The sequence below is a fragment of the Schistocerca americana genome, chromosome 9, assembly GCF_021461395.2.
Source record: "Schistocerca americana isolate TAMUIC-IGC-003095 chromosome 9, iqSchAmer2.1, whole genome shotgun sequence".
In the NCBI taxonomy this organism is placed as follows: domain Eukaryota; kingdom Metazoa; phylum Arthropoda; class Insecta; order Orthoptera; family Acrididae; genus Schistocerca; species Schistocerca americana.
This window is the reverse complement of record NC_060127.1, coordinates 118,586,880-118,603,260: the sequence shown is the minus strand read 5'-3', so window position 1 is coordinate 118,603,260 and position 16,381 is coordinate 118,586,880. Positions and strand designations below refer to the sequence as shown.

General features: G+C 45.0%; 1 protein-coding gene across 1 annotated transcript in view; it reads left to right on the top strand.

Moving 5' to 3' along the window:
- Positions 1-16,381, top strand: part of LOC124550850 (spectrin beta chain-like) — a 497,121-nt gene that overhangs the window by 72,875 nt on the left and 407,865 nt on the right. Inside the window, exon 2 of the mRNA XM_047125580.1 lies at positions 13,623-13,676. The gene's annotated coding sequence lies outside the window, so the exon portion shown is untranslated. The remainder of the gene's footprint in view (positions 1-13,622; positions 13,677-16,381) is intronic.

Here is a 16,381-nt window from a genome sequence, read left to right as displayed (position 1 = left end):
GGTCATAACCGTAAATCCAGCCCTCGTCGCCGATGATAATGGGTTACAAGTGCCTTCATACTCAGCTGTTGCCAAGTTGACGAACGAGTTTAAATTTGGCGGGGATAGGTTAGATGGACCGCGTAGTGGATGCGGTCAGGATGATCCATTCCTCCAGAAATTATTGCTAATGTTCATAAAATGGTCGTAGACCGTTAAGTGCGACAAATTGCTCATCCGAGCGGGCGTATCACATTTTATCAGTGGAATTGGATACGAGAAAATTATTTACTATATGGTTGCCGCGACTCTTAACGCTAATTTAGAAACGCATCAGAATGGAATAAAATAAGATCTGTTTACATAGCAACCAACAACATTTTTTCACCAATGTGTGACCACTTGGGTCCATTAGTATACCCCAGGGACAAAAGTCAAATCAGTGGAACGATGTTTGTTCACCACCACCACCAGCAGCAGAGAAAGCAAAGGCAATACCGTCGGCTGGAAAGGTCAAGGGGTCAGTCTTCTGGGATGCGAAAGAGATTCTGCTGATGGATTATCTTCCCACTGCTCAAACAATTACGGAACAATAGTACGCTATCCTCTTGGACCAGCTACAGCAAAAGATACACGCAAAAGTAAGGTTGGTGAAGGAAGAAAATCCTCTTTCGTTAAGACAATCGTGGCACGCAAGACCATCAATACAACGGTAAAAATAGGCGAACTAAGATAAAAATTAGTACCATACCCTCCCTATTAGCCCGATTTGGCACCGTCAGACTTCCATCCCTTTCACGATTTCAAAATTCTTTGTGTTGGACGGAGAAGCTTTCCAAACAAAGAACTGACAGCCGAAGTTGACGGGTATTTTGCAGGGCTGGAGGAATCTGCTATTCAAGATAGGATCAAGATACTGGAACGTCGCTGGACCAAATGCATTACTATACAGAGAGACTTTATTTTTGTATGCATGAACTTCTTTTTATTAATTCCGAGAACTTTCCAAACTACCCTTGTACCCGGCAGAAGACAAAAGCAACTTGACGATCCGTTTGAAATTGAGAAAGATAAAGGCAACAGAGGGCGGTTTCTAAACTTATGCTTGATAATGTTACCAAAATTTCAGAAAATGAGGATAGTTTTATAGGTTTTGTCGAGCTATAAAAATGTTTGGCGATATAATACGGTGCAAAATCGTCGTAACTCTCAATAATTTGTGTATAAGCTATAAAGAAAATGGATAATATCAGAGGATCATTGCAAAAACCATGGCAACTATTTTGCGTCTCGATAATGGTAACGAATTTATAAAAAAAATATGAAATATGCAATGGAAGGTTAGTTTATGTGTAAACATTGCATGTAGGGAGATGGTTGAATACACACATCGCCATAAAGATATAGATCGAGAAAAAAAGAAATTTTGTCGTTACACACGTGTTTTACTGTCAGTTGTACCAGTAAACTATAGTACATTACAAACTACGTCCATTCCATGGTAGGTAGTGTCTCCCGAAGAATCCACAGTGACGTCACATGACGCTAGATCGCACGCCTTTTCAGGAGAGCGTGCCGTGAAGAGAGTAGTGAGAGTTGAGCAGCCATTCAGGACGGATGTTACCGACTTGAGCAGCGCTCTTACGTGAAGATTGCAGTCCACCGTGGAAGGACTGCGCGACAATGGCACGAGGAGCGGTAGGAACTGCAGCTCCACCGTACCGAACGGTTGCTCGGTGGGTGGATGCATTCAGGCGGGGCACAGCTGCCACGGCCGACATGCACCTGCCCGGGCGGCCTGTCGTTCCGCATTCGGACTGAGCTCGTACCCAGATCACGCAGTGCTGGGAGAACGACAGAAGGTGGACGCTGCTGGAATTACAGCGACGCACTGGTATTGAGAAGACGACAATCTACAGGATTTTACGAGACGAGCTACACGTGCCTAAAGTTTCTGCAAAGTGGGTGCCTTACGCACTAAGTGGAAAAGTGGGCACGTCAGGAGACTTGTCGTGTGCAGCCAGCACGTTTGGAGGAGGAGGGAGACTATGCTTATGAGAATCGTCGCCTTAGATGAAATTTGGGCCAGGGCCTATGAGCCAGAACTGAATCTCCAGTCCGCGCAATAGCGTCATCTATGTTCAAACTCGGGCAGAAAATTCGTCGCAAACCCTGTCCTGTCAAGTTATTGGTCATCATAGCCTAGGACTTTATAGAAGTGGCTTTGTACAATGTCATCCCACATGGACAGACTGTTAATGCACTGTACCATTGTCGCACATTTCTGCTACGACGTCTACTACGGGCTGTTTGAGAGAAACGCCCTGAACATGTACATGATGCTTTAATTCTTCACGAGAACGCGAAAGCCCATATGATAGCGTGTGTGCAGAATCTGCTCGCGCCATGGGGATGGAAAGTACTGGAGTATCCACCGTATTCGCCAGACTAGTCACCTTGCGATTATGACCTCATACCAAAACTGAAAGAGCCATTGCGTGGAACACGTGGAGACATTGCCACAGCAGTGACGCGCGAGATCCGACGATTCGCTCATGGTGACCGTTAGCAGCTGGTGAAGGTTTCGTTGGGAGAGTGTCGAGGGACTCTTAAGATTACACAGGTCAATGTTCCTGCTCTGCACTATTGTGTACTGTTGCAGTCAACAGTAAAAAGTGTTATAACGCCAAACTTTTTCGCTTTTTTTTTCTCATACCATATTCTTACGGCGGTGTGTGTTCACCTCACTACATGTAACGTTTACATATGAACTAACGTTCCATTTGCAAATTTCAGAATTTTTTATTCGTTACCATCTTCGAGACAAAGATAGTTGCCTTGACTTTTGCAACGACTCTTGTAGTGTAACAAGTACTAGAAACGAGGGGTAGCAATAAGAACGGAAGAACGACGAAGTGCTCAGGTTAGAATGAGAGTAAGACAGGCATGCAGTATTTCTCCCGTACATCTTGTAAATTGGAGAGGGAATGACGGAAGTAAAGGAAGACTCAAGAATGAGATTACAATTTAGAGTGAAGGAGTATCAGTGATAAGATTCGGTTCTTACATTGCTATCCCCAGTGAAAATGAGTAAGACTTACAGGACTTGTAGAATGGAATGGATAGTCTGAGTGCGGGGTGAGACTATATCAAAGAAAGACGAAAGTAATGAAGTGCAGCAAACCTGAATCGGAGGACATAAGAAGCAAACAAGCACGGGCAACGAGAGTATTCAACCCTAAACGGATTCTATTAGTATCAGGTATTGACGTTAATTTAAGAAAGAAATTTGTAGGAATGTACAGAATTGTACGGAAGCGAATAATGGACTTAGGAAAACTAAGAAAGAAGAAAAATCGAAGTGTTTTTGGTGGGATGTTCGAGAAGGATCCCGGTGTACTGGTAAGAAATGAGGTTCTCTGCAGAACTGCCGAGGGAAAGAACACTGATGGATAGAAGGGAGAGAATGTTAGGACATGGCTTCAGGCAAAACTGTAACGAACGACAGAGATTAAAGTGTATCGAATAAATAATGCTAACACTGGATTTAAGTGGTGGAGTAGTTGTAGCGGGCTGCATCAAGAGTGGTTATTGCCTGGCTCTGTTGGTTTCACCAGATCATCAGTATTCACAAAAGGTTTAGTGTGGAGGAAGCCAGTGGGATTGACAGACCCGGAGAGGGAAATGTCTGGAACGATAGCGGCGCATTTTGCAGGTACTTGAGGGGCAGTAAGCCTTTTCTTCTTCTCCGGAGAGAATCCGACGCGCTGTAAGCCATTACATTTAATTTCCTTTTCAATACACTCTCTCTCTCTCTCTCTCTCTCTCTCTCTCTCTCTCTCCCCCTCTCCCTCCCCCCTCCCTCCCTCTCCCCCCCTCCCTCTCCCCCCTCCCTGTCCCCCCACCCTCTCCCCCCACCCTCTCCCCCACTCTCTCTCTCCCTCTTTAGTTATCTATCTGTATACTACCTACTTAACCTTCACAAGACGAACACTTGGTCTGGTTGTAGTTGCGCGGCACAACGAAACGTGAAACGAGTTGTTTACTGTAACAGGACACACGCAACAGCGTTATGAGTTTACACTAGACTTCGTTAGTGAGCCTGTGAGAATGTTGCGTCACGAGGTTGAGTTGCACAAACTGCTTGGCGTGTCGGGCAAGGCTGTTAGAACTATACATAGATAAGAACAACGGTAGCCTCGTCAGCGCTCATTCTTGCTGGTATTTGCTACTCATACATTCCAGTCCTTCGTACACGCCGGGCTTAACTGTCAGGGTGCCGTATAGCATCGCGAGAAAGAAGCAGTGGAATTCTGGAATGCTTTAAATGTCCTTGTGAAACTGACGTCATTTTAGCTTTTGTCGACAGCATACTTTCACGTGACTCTGCAAGATATATTACGTCGTATAAACTTGCTATCGGATAGTGTGACTGGACTTGCATTCGGGAGGACGACGGTGCAAATGCCCGAACGGCATTCAGAATAGATTTTCCGTGATTTCGCTAAATCGCTCAAGGCAAATGTCAGGATGGTTCCTTTGAAGGGGCACGGACAGGTTCCTTCCCCACCCGTGATACATTCAGAGTTTGTGCTCCATCTCTAATGACCTCGATGTCCACGGAACGTTGAACCCAAACTTTCGTTCCTTCCTACAGCATGAGCTATCCAGGCACCGCTTTCCGACCGATTGTCAGCATTGCTTCTCCCAGTGCCTGTCTAGTACTCGAAAGTTTCGCAGAATCTCTACTGCGTAGTTTGCTGGACAAGAGCTCGAGGAAGGAAATATACTGCGAAAAATGGCTGAGTCCAGGCGTTGTCTGCAGTAGCAGGGAGCGTGTTTTCACACTTCTTGAGGAATTAAAACTGTACGCCGCATTCGTTCCTGACTGCAGAAGCCGATCCTCTGTCGGCAGGTGTTGGGCACTTGCGTTTTTATAACAGAGAAAGTCCAGAATGAGATTTTCACTCTGCAGCGGAGTGTGCGCTGATATGAAAGTTCTGGCAGATCTGCCAGGAAGTTTCAACAGAGAAAGTCGTTAGGCGAATATTATTGGCAGCCTGATACATTTAGGCTATCATTTGGCTACCTAATCACACACCATAAAACGATAAAAAGTTACTTGGTTTTTGTAATTTATCGCTGATCATATTGCGCAATGATATCAGGTCGTTTACTGTATTTACACACAAAATTGTATTGAGGGCTCAACTTTGATCTTTCCACGAAGTTATGATCACGTGCTTTTGGTAGCAAATATCTGGCGACCTAAGCTCACTGTATACAGTCGAGTTATTTGCGAACAGCTTCACATCTTTCATTCGTATCTGACGTTACTTTAACTTCTGACGAATCCTGCCCAAGGAAGAAGCGGTGGGTATTGTTGGCTTGGAATCTTTTTCACCCACATTGCTGTTTAGGTATTCCTTAAGGAAGTCTCTTGTCTGTGCAGAATGATACTGAAGGCTTGTCTAACAAAAATGAAAGATTCCTTTTGAAGGTCTTCTTCGATGATAGCCGATAGTGTTTAAATGTTCTGTCGATCAAAAGTCGAAACCCAAAATCTTACCACTCTACATTTGAACACTGAGTCAGTTGTCCATTTCACGCGTAACGCATTGAATGACTTTGTGTGATATTCGCTCCTAGCGTCGATACGTAGAGGAAGGGATTTTTTTTTAGGGGGGGGGGGGGGAAGAGACACGGGATACATTTCCCATTCCAGCTTTTTTTCCAGAGAAACGTTTGGCCCTGCACTTCCCCTCGTCAGAGTACAACTTCTTTTACCGATACTCTTCCAGCGTACTCGCCATTTCTGGAGATAGTGTCACAGCTCTTGACTCGATTTTGTGAATATTTCTCTCCGGCCTCTTCTGTTAGTTCTTCGACCATGCTGTTAAGTCCCCAGAAACAACGTTCATCATTTTCGGATCGTAGAAGTCGCTCATTGTTCGCACCATCTTAAAAATATCGTGCCTTGCAAGGGTGGGAATACAACGCTCTGGAGAAAGCACCTGGCTCGCCTTTGCGAGGGTAGTGTGTTGAGGGGAAAGGTAGTATGCAGTGTAGCTCTCGTTATTTTCTTCGCATTGGCAGTGGCTTTCAACGTGGCCGCCAGACTACACGAGTTCTCCTTTAAGCGAGGCGACGGTAGCCATTAGCGCGCAGTCCCACCATCGCTTTCAAATTACGGCGGCCATCCATCAAGGGAGAATATCAGTGGCAGAGCTGCTGGCGCCTCGCCGATGACAGATGGTAAGCGTTTGAAGGACGCGTCTGCCCTCGTCGACATCCTGTGTATGACGAAGACGGGATTACGTAGTGGGTGGCATTGCATTAAGTCTCACCAAATTTCGAGTAGAAAAGTGCTGATTTTCTTCCTGTTCCCAGATCACGAAGAAAATTGACTCAGATGGAAACCGGGTAGTGGAAACTGGAATCTTCTTTTAAGGACCGCCATAACCCATAAAACAATGTCAAACTTTACTTAGTTCGTCAAATTTCTGATTTTGTACGGCGCTACTTGTCAAACGTAGAACGAGTTTGACAGAAATTTTGACTGACAGCTTGTTTGACATGATGGAAGTTGTTTATATTGGTGTTTCGCCGAACACCTTTAACGAAATTTATTACAATTCATCTCAATGTATCGTTTTTTTCCAAAACTGAAAAACTACAGGATGACAATTACTGAACTTCACGAAATAATATCTTCATAACTTCTGACCGCTTTGCATTGGAGCGTTCAAAATGCACTGTTGGCCACGGGGCATGATGGGAATTAGTTTGCGCATGCATTGTTTGGCTTAGCGACGAAGCCCACTTTCATTTGGATGGGTTCATCAATAAGCGAAACTGGCGTATTTGGGGGACTGAGAATCCGCATTTCACGATCGAGAAGTCTCTTCCCCTTCAACGGATGACTGTGGTGTGCAATGTCCAGTCGCGGCATAATCGGTGCGGTACTCCTTGATGGCACGGTGACTACCGAACGGTACGTGAAGGTTTTGGAAGATGACTTCAACCCCATTTCCATTCTGACCCTGCTTTCGACAAGATGTGGCTCATGCAAGACGGAGCTCGACCGCATCGAAGCAGGAGAGTGGTGTCCTGGAGGAGCACTTTGGGGACCGCATTCTGGCTGTGGGGTACCCAGAGGCCACTGACATGGGCTTGGGTTGGCCTCCATATTCTCCGGATCTGAACCATGTGACTCCTTTTTGGCGGCTATATTAAAAACAATGCTGAGCTGAAAACAGCCATTCATGTGGTCATCGACAGCATCGATGTTCCGACACTCATCCCAAGGGTGGCAGGCATATCTAACATGTCATAACCTAAATCCGAATATCCATAGTAACGTTTACATGTTGAATAAAGTGTGTGCACTCTGTAGTTCGTTACTAATTTTTTCGTATAGTTCAATAATGTCACCCTGTACGATCAAGGATAAAAAAGTAGGACAGGCATTTACCAAAATGGTCGAGGTGCTGCGTCTTTCCCAGTCATGACGAAGGAAAAGGTTAGGAAGAAGCTCAGTGTTGCACGCGAGAATGCCATAAAATAAAGAAAAGCTCTCCTTTAACGGACGTTGTGTATGTTCGTGGTATTTTAATAAATCATTAGAGGACCAAGTAGAACCCGCCAGGGTAGCAGAGAGCGCTAACGCGCTGCTTCCTGGACTCGGGATGTGGTTTTTAGGCGGTTTTCCACATCCCGCTAGGTGAATGCCGGGCTGGTACCCATGTTCTGCCTCAGTTACACGGCTCGCAGACATCTGAACACTTTCGCACTATTCCATGGATTACACTCGACGCAGACCGTTGGGGTACACTAATTCCGTCCCAGGGGGTACGGGGTGGCGGCAGGAAGGGCATCCGGCCACCACTTAACCATTAACATGCCAAATCCGATTAACAATGGCTGACCCTGCGTAACTGCGGGACAAGGCTCAAGCGATAGAAGAGAATTAGAGGACCAAGTGGGAGAGAATAAATTTTCTCGTACTTGTCTTCTTTTCCAGTATAAGAGCTAAGCAGCTGTGTTCCCCTCCCCCCCCCCCCCCCCACCTCTCTCTCTCTCTCTCTCTCTCTCTCTCTCTCTCTCTCTCTCTCTCTCTCTCTCTCTCTCCCCCCTTCAATCATTCCCTGGACCAGCGTCTTATTTTCTTTCTCTTCTCTACACGCATTACTGAAGTCAATCCAAGAGATACTTCCTCTGCATTGGTACCAATCTCCACACCTCCACACGTTTCAAAACACTCCGCAGCATGACCAGCGTCTATTTGAAAAGGCATGTTAAATTGACAAACTTTGTTGTTCCCAGTACAGCCTTCTTTGACAGACCCATAGATAGAAAAGAACGAATTTTGGAGAAGTTTGATGCTGTACGGGCTACTTCAAAGACATTGCAAGAAATGGTAACACCTCTATTTAAGGCAAATTCTGAAAAGTAAAGATGAACAGTCATACCACAGTGAGGCCAGCGACTTTGCGTAGGCTCTTGTAGCCAAGGCGACCTTACGCCCCTCTCTGTCCTCGTAGTCTTTCTTTATAAGTACTACAGGTTTTTAAGCCCAACTCCCGTTGATAAATTTTCTACGCCAGTTCGTAAAAAACTAGGCTTATTTTGAAAGCATTATTTCCGAGCGTTGTTTAATACAAGACAGTTTTAAATTATGCTGAATGCATAGCGTTAGAGCCTGGAGGTTGTTGGATAGTCCAGGTTCGTATCTCGCATTAGCAACGTTGCTGGTGCTCTCAAAGTACACTGAAATTTGATACGAACCATACGAAATGCGGTATTGTTAAATAAACATACGCTATACACATCAGTGACTTAGTTCCGTCTGTAGAAATAAGTGTTTTATTTTCTGTGTGGCGTTTCGGATTATTGCACCAAATTTTAATTTGCTTTTAATAGCATTTTCATGCGATTAGTGCTTCAAAATAGTTTTATTTTAATACAAAATTAGTATTTGTAAACAAATATGGTATTTAAATAAAAGTAATGAGATTATAACCAGCAAGTTTACGATGGGAAGATCTTTGCTCTGTGCAGTCAGCCACCGAGAAACTTGTTACTTAGTATCTTAATAAGTTACTTAACATTGCTTGGAAATATTCTGATTTTCAAAGGCAGTAGTTCGAGCTTTTAAAAGTGTCGTACTTCAGGAAATTGGTGTCCGAGCACCGATCCTCTATGTATGCACAAAATAGAAGCATACCCTAAGGTAATCCATATAAAAGTATTCAACAAAGAACTCTTATTTTCGCAAAATGGTTTGACCCCCTCTCCCACGCCTAATGCTATTTACGACACACGCCTGCCCACTGAGCCACGCATAGACGAAGACTGGACACGTTCTGGTATGATATGCGGGAGCTGCGAGCTGCATTTCGAATCTGCATCCTGTTACGTATTTGCAGAGGTAACGGTAGTTTCTCGCAGACCTTGGACCTCTTCCTGCCGGACGAGTAAGCACGCATGGGGAGTTACAGTTGACGTGGCACGGTGACAGAAGCGGCGCTGGTGACCCGTCAGCAGTGAGGAAGCAGAGTACTAACGACCGGCAGTCAAAACACACCGAGCGCAGCCGGAAAAAATAGCCAGAGCTCCTGTTACACTGGAGGCTGAGTCTCTCCGACAGTGTTGTCAGCGCTGCCTCGTGTGTGCCCCCCGCCCCCCCCTCCTCCCGCAGCAAGCATCTACTGCGCGTACGCAGGGGCATTTCAAGTTGTTTTGTAAGAAACTACTTCCTACAGGGAAAAGCGGCTGTTCACTTTGGACTCCTACTGACACACGTACATCACGTGCGGTGGTATTAACAATAGTAGGTTTTAATAAAGCAGCCAAGAAGGAAGCAGAGCAGCAGCAGACTTGGCTCACGGCGCGCATAATCTCACTCCCCACCTACCCGTTGGCAACGTCGCCGACGACAAACTACGGAAAAGACCGCGCTCTAGAGCAGTCTGTGGAACGCATGTAACGGGCGGGACGATTGTTCTTGTACTAATTATGTAACATTTAGGTTAGGTTTACCGTTTTAAGTACCTAAAAGTATTTCCCTAGATATGGTGTTACTGGGCGTGGGTATGTGGTACGCCAGTTGCTTTGTCCCGAGTTTTGAATCTCCGCTAGCAGACGGTGGTGGTGGTGGTGGTGGTGGTGGTGGTGTAGCTACACTGTCATAAAAATGGAATATCCTCAAGGACTGTTCAGAGGCACCAGGCATGCATACTGAGGCGCTTAAGTGTTAGTGATTCATTTGTCACGGTCACGGTCATCGGCGATCGGAGGGATCTCAGGGGGTTTGTCTGTGCACCCTGTGTGTTGACTGTTCGCAGGTCGACCGAGCGAGGAGGCGCAGTGGTTCGACACTGGACTCGCATTCGGGAGGACGACGGTTCAGTCCCTAGTCCGGCCATCCTGATTTAGGTTTTCCGTGATTTCCCTAAATCGCTCCAGGCAAATGCCAGGATGGTTCCATTGAACGGGCATGGCCGACTTCCTTCCCTAATCCGATGAGACCGATGAAGTCGCTGTCTGGTCTCTTTCCCCAAACAAGCCAAGCCAATGTTCGCAGGTCATGGTCTGTTGGCTACCGTTGCTGCCTCCGGGAATTAGAGTAGTAGTTTCGAGTGAGAGGATTACGTCTGGCAAAGTTAAACGATAGTGAATTTAGTGTTTACGCAGCAGAAAATAAAAAGTGTAACGTTAATTTCTCTCTCTCTCTCTCTCTCTCTTCTCTCTCTCTCTCTCTCTCTCCTCTCTCTCTCTCTTTCATGGTCAAATTGAAAAGCAGTAATTTAACAAGAATTGGGATGAAAATAGTTCAGATTCCCCAGTCCAACGTAGCTTTTCGCGAGGTTTCTCTTTGTCACTAGCCGATCTGACGAGAGTTAAAAATCCTCTTCCGGAGACTCTGAATTGAGGTACACACTCCTGCCCTGTTGAGATTTTTGGCTGGAAGCTTTTACAGCAGGCAGCCCTGCTCACACAAAGTGAGAGTAACAGATATTTAAAGATCCTCTGTTCGTTCTAAACACAAAATGCTATCAGCTAATATTTTATAACCAAACTATTTGCATTCCTGGCATTGCTTCCAGCATGAATAGCAGCAAGTAATAGCTTGATGAAGCACGAAAATAAAAAATTTAAACAATTCGGTAAACAAAGAAATTCGGTAAACAAAGAAATTCGGTAAACAAAGAAATTCGGTAAACAAAGAAATTCGGTAAACAAAGAAATTCGGTAAACAAAGAAATTCGGTAAACAATGAGTTCATTATTTGTGCGTGCTGCAGATAAAAACTGATAGATCATCAATAGTCACGATTTTAAACATAGACCTAATTTCATGTATGTGGAAATGGGAGGGGGCATTGAAGAGGAGGTACGTTGTTATGGATGTAGCTGATTAGGCGCAGGGGTATGAGAAGCATAATAAACCCGCCAGGTCAAGAAAAAAGCAGCTGGGTGTTTGGCTAAAAAAGATTTACAGTGTTAAAAGATGTTGATTTATTTATGATTGAAAAATTAATAGACACTTAGCAGCATTCTGCGTATGTGAATATATTTGCACTACCAGAAAAAAAATTCTCTCTCTCAAGGATAAGCTCATTTTATTGACAATTTATGTCAATAAAATGAGCTTATCCTTGAGAGCGTAGCAATACATAACAATTTCAAATCACACACACATGTCACAAAGATTGCCCAAACAGCTGCATAAATGCACAATGTAACCTCCTTTGGCGGCAACGCAAGCGCGTATTCTCGCATGCAACAACAGATAAATGAACGTGCCAGATGGAGTCCTGCGATAATTGTCCCAAACTTCTCGCGGCTGTTGTTCCAATTCCACAATCGATTATTTCAGGCTCTGGGCAACGAGTGAGGTGTGGTGACCTTGCTGGCAAGGGCTGTTCTTTCACACCACGAAGCGTATGTTGCATGGCAGCAGCTGTATATGGTCGTGCACTGTCGTGCTGAAAAAGCAGGCCACCTTCCTGTTGAAGAAATGGCAGTAGCACGAGGATAACAGCCTGTGCAATGTAGCCGGCAGTGGTTACTTTACCCTGCAGAAACACCAAATATGACCGCGAGTTATTGTTAACTCTCCAGTCGACCCTTTAACAACAACAACAACAGAGTAGTCATGATGGTGATGTCATGGTGTCAGTAATAGCCTTGCCGGAGGCACACGTGATTTTAGTCATGTTGCCAGCAGATGGTTCCCATTGGCCCCTGGTGACATAGGTCCAACAAGTCTCCGGATTTCGTCCCTCGACGATACTCGGTCGGTCACCGCAGCTCTCATAATGCTTTGACGTATGTCTGCACTAGGCGGGAGTCCACAACCCGGTCACCACGCGTGGCAATGTTCCATGGACCACTGTTGAAAGCAGCGACACACAACCGATACATTGTTCCCAACATGTTCGGCAATCCGTCAATACGTCCATCTAGTTTCCTGCAGTCCCACAGTGCCACACCCTTCCAGATGGCTGAAGCTGTTCCACAGGAGTACGTACCCGCTGGTGGAGCATGGTTGTACCCTGGAATGAATGTTGCAACCCCCGTTCACCTCTAAACTTGGTACAGCAATTGCCTGCAGAGTCAAAACAGATGATTGGGGGACGCTCAACTACTCGGTTATCAGCGCTCGTACGAGTTCCCCTTCTTTACATAGTCCAATCTCGCCACTTGTACGAATGATGCAATGAGGAGGACAACAAAAAAACCCGAGGCCAACACCCAGTCCCCGGGCAGAGAAAATTCCCTACCCGGCCGGGAATTAGAGTATTAGTTTTAAATGAGTTGATTACGTCTGGCAAGTTTAGACGATAGTGAATTTAGTGTCTACGCAGCAGAAGGTACAGTGTCGTTCTTCACGAATTTACAAAAATCAATGCCAGTTTACAAAATACTTTATAGCTTGCGACATGAAGCTGTTGAATAACATGAGTTTACAGTTGCCTTCGGGCACATATTTCCATTTATTACAACAGAGTAATCGCATACGACATCTGCTTACCTTTCTAACCTGAAATTTTCCTGTACTGACCTCTAGTTTAAATAGAGCAAATAATAAAGCTGATCGTGTCCACCATTTTGAACCACACAAGTAAACTTTCACCTTGTGCAGGCGTGCGCTACTTCACCCCGATCACATCTAAATACTCTGTACTTACTTAACTAATAATCGTCTGTTTTACTTCCACAACATTACCATTTCCGAATATTGCCGCTTGTGTAGTCACAGATGTCGTCTTCGTCACAGCTCTGACGAAACGCACTCAAAACAGACCAACTATAAGCCGAAAAATAACATATATACTAACGTTACAGCATAAACAATGTTGTAGGTCGATGAGTCAGTGCGAGGCCACTTTGTGATGTTCCCAGAATGGAACGTTACAGCTGCCAAAGAAACCTTTCTGAAAGGTTTGACACCATTCTGCCGAAACAAAGAAATGTTTGTTTCGCGCTGAAAGTGCCAGGCCGGTCGAAATTACCGCAGCTACGGAAAGCTCCGCTCTGCGCCGGTAAGGTGTCTCAGAATTTCGCACGCTAGTGCTAACATGTCTTCGCAGTGTCGTGGGGTACTACATAGTGTCTTTGTCTCCCGTGTGTTCGCAGACACAGCCGCACACAGCTGTGGGGTTCCGGAGCTGATTCCTTCGTGACAGAACGGTGAGTACAACATCCGCCTACTTAGCCCCATTGTGCAGCTGCAAATTCGTTTTAACGTTCCCAGAGGGGAAAAACTTGCCCCTAGCATTTTCGCATTGTCTTAAGCTTAAAAACACAACTCGTAGGGGCTTCCTTATCATTCAAAATATTTTTGTAATTCAGTGGTTTATTGCCTTTGTCTATCCCCACACCGTATCGTATTAGCTTCTTCCCCTCTGTTTCTTTCTTTTCTATACCACTTTCTTTTCCGCTATATCTTAGTAACAGTTAAGTAGTGTAACATGGTGTTGGGTATCAGGTTTGTATTACTATTAAATAATGGAATATTTTTTTATGTACAGTTGGTTTTTAGACGATGATGATGAAGTAGGAGAATAGTGAAATACGATCTGAAACAGCATCTATATAATTTATGAATAAATTTCACGTCAGAAGATGGACTACATGGAAGAGCCCAGGTGAGATGCAACAATCGACTTGTAGCCTAATCATCGTATTTACAAAATTTCCCAACTAGACAATTTCAAGTTTATTCTATAGGAGAAATTGTTGAACCGAAGGCGCTGAAGGGGGGGGGGGAGAGAGGGGGGGGGGGGGGAGAGAGAGAGAGAGGAGAGAGAGAGAGAGAGAGAGAGAGAGAGTTGCAAAAGCATGGAGACCATACAAACCTTTGTGGAACATGTGGAAAAACAATCTGTATACCAACATGGAAAATTGCATGTTTGCGTTTCGGACGTTGTGGTGTCTGTCATAAACTGCAAATCGTCTTAATAAATGATTTATTTTCGGTCGTGAGTTAGATGAAATATGCGTTCCGAACAACCAAGGAAGAATATCTCTGACCTGTTAACACCAGCAGACGCAGATTTATCCCTGGTCATCGCACATCGCGGCACTCAAGGCACATATCTGTTTACAAGTTTTGTGATCAAAAGTATCCAGACACCCCCAAAAAACATATGTTTTTCGTATTACGTGCATTGTGCTGCAGCCTACTGCCAGATAATCAACGTCAGCGCCCTCAGTAGTAATTAGACATCGTGAGAGAGCAGAATGGGGCGCTCCGCGGAACTCCCGGACTTCAAACGTGGACGGTGATATGGTGTTACTTCTGTCATACGTCTGTACGTGAGATTTCCACACCCCTAAACATTCCTATGTCCACTGTTTCCGATGTGTTAGTGAAGTGGGAACGTGAAGGGACACGTACAGCACAAAAACGTAAAGCCCGACCTCGGCTGTTGACTAACAGAGACCGCCGACAGTTGCACAGGGTCGTAATGTGTAATAGGCAGACATCTGTCCAGACCATCACACAAGAATTTCAAACCGCATCAAGATCCACTACAAGTACTATGACAGTTAGGTGGGAGGTGAGAAAACGAGATTTCGTGGTCGAGCGGCTGCCCATAAGCCACACATCACGCTGGTAAATGCCAAACGACGCCTCACATGTAAGGAGCGTAGACATTGGACTCTTGAACAGTGGAAAAACGTTGTGTGGAGTGACGAATTACGGTACACAATGTGGCTATCCGATGGCAGGGTGTAGGTATGGCGAATGCCCGGTGAACGTGATTTGCCAGCGTGTGTAGTGCCAAGAGTAAAATTCGGAGACGGTGGTGTTATGGTGTGGCTGTGTTTTTCATGGAGCAGGCTTGCACTCCTTGTTGTTTGGCGTGGCACTATCACAGCACAGGCCTACATTGATGTTTTAAGCACCTTCTTGCTTCCCGCTGTCGAAGAGCAATTCGGGGATGGCGACTGCATCTTTCAACGCGATCGAGCACCTCTCCATAATCCACGGCCTGTGGCGGAGTGGTTACACGACAGTAACGCCTGTAATGGACTGCCCTGCACAGAGTCCTGACTTGAATCCTATAAACCACCTTTGGGATCTTTTGTGCCATCGCCGTATTAAATTCCAGCCTTACCGATGGAGGGCGCCACGAACTTGTAAGTCATTTTCAGCCAGGTGTCCGGATACGTTTAATCACATAGTGTAGATCTGCGAAGTGCTGTAAAAATGAACTTTATGACGGACACACAGGGCCTGAAATGCATCGCGTAATTCGATGGAACACGTAAAATTGAGACTGGAGGCGTTGTTATTCCTACACCTGTGTGCTGAATAAAGTCGAAGTTCACAAATGCAAAATTTTGATAAAATTTAGTGACATCCCCAACGAAAACAAGTATAGAAAGAAAAGAAGAGTTTTTGGAAAATCATTGGACAAAATGTGAAATTGGAATTTAGATGAGACTGCTATATTAGTATCAAGCTACAGAAAAATCACAGGTGCCGCCAGGAAAGGGGGATTACAGTTTTAGGGCTACATATACAGAATGGACACCAGGAGGCTTTGAAAGAAAAACCTAACCTTAGTTTGGAAAACCACAAGTGGCAAACAGAAGTGAACGAACACCTCAAAGAAATTAGCGTTGAAGAAGAAATCGGACAAGACAGAATGAAATTTAGAACTCTAGTTCTCAAAAAGAAAAAAAGCTGGGTAGTCAATCTAACAACTTTCGGAATGAGCAGAAGAATGTAAAAAAAAATTACAATTAAGGAATGAAGCAACGCTGGGAGGAAAAGAACATATGCTGAATATCTAATTCAATTGCACTCCATATTTGAACTCAAAGCATTGTAGAATTGATATGTCGTACCCGGTAATGGAATCAGGGTGTCATTGCGAGCACGC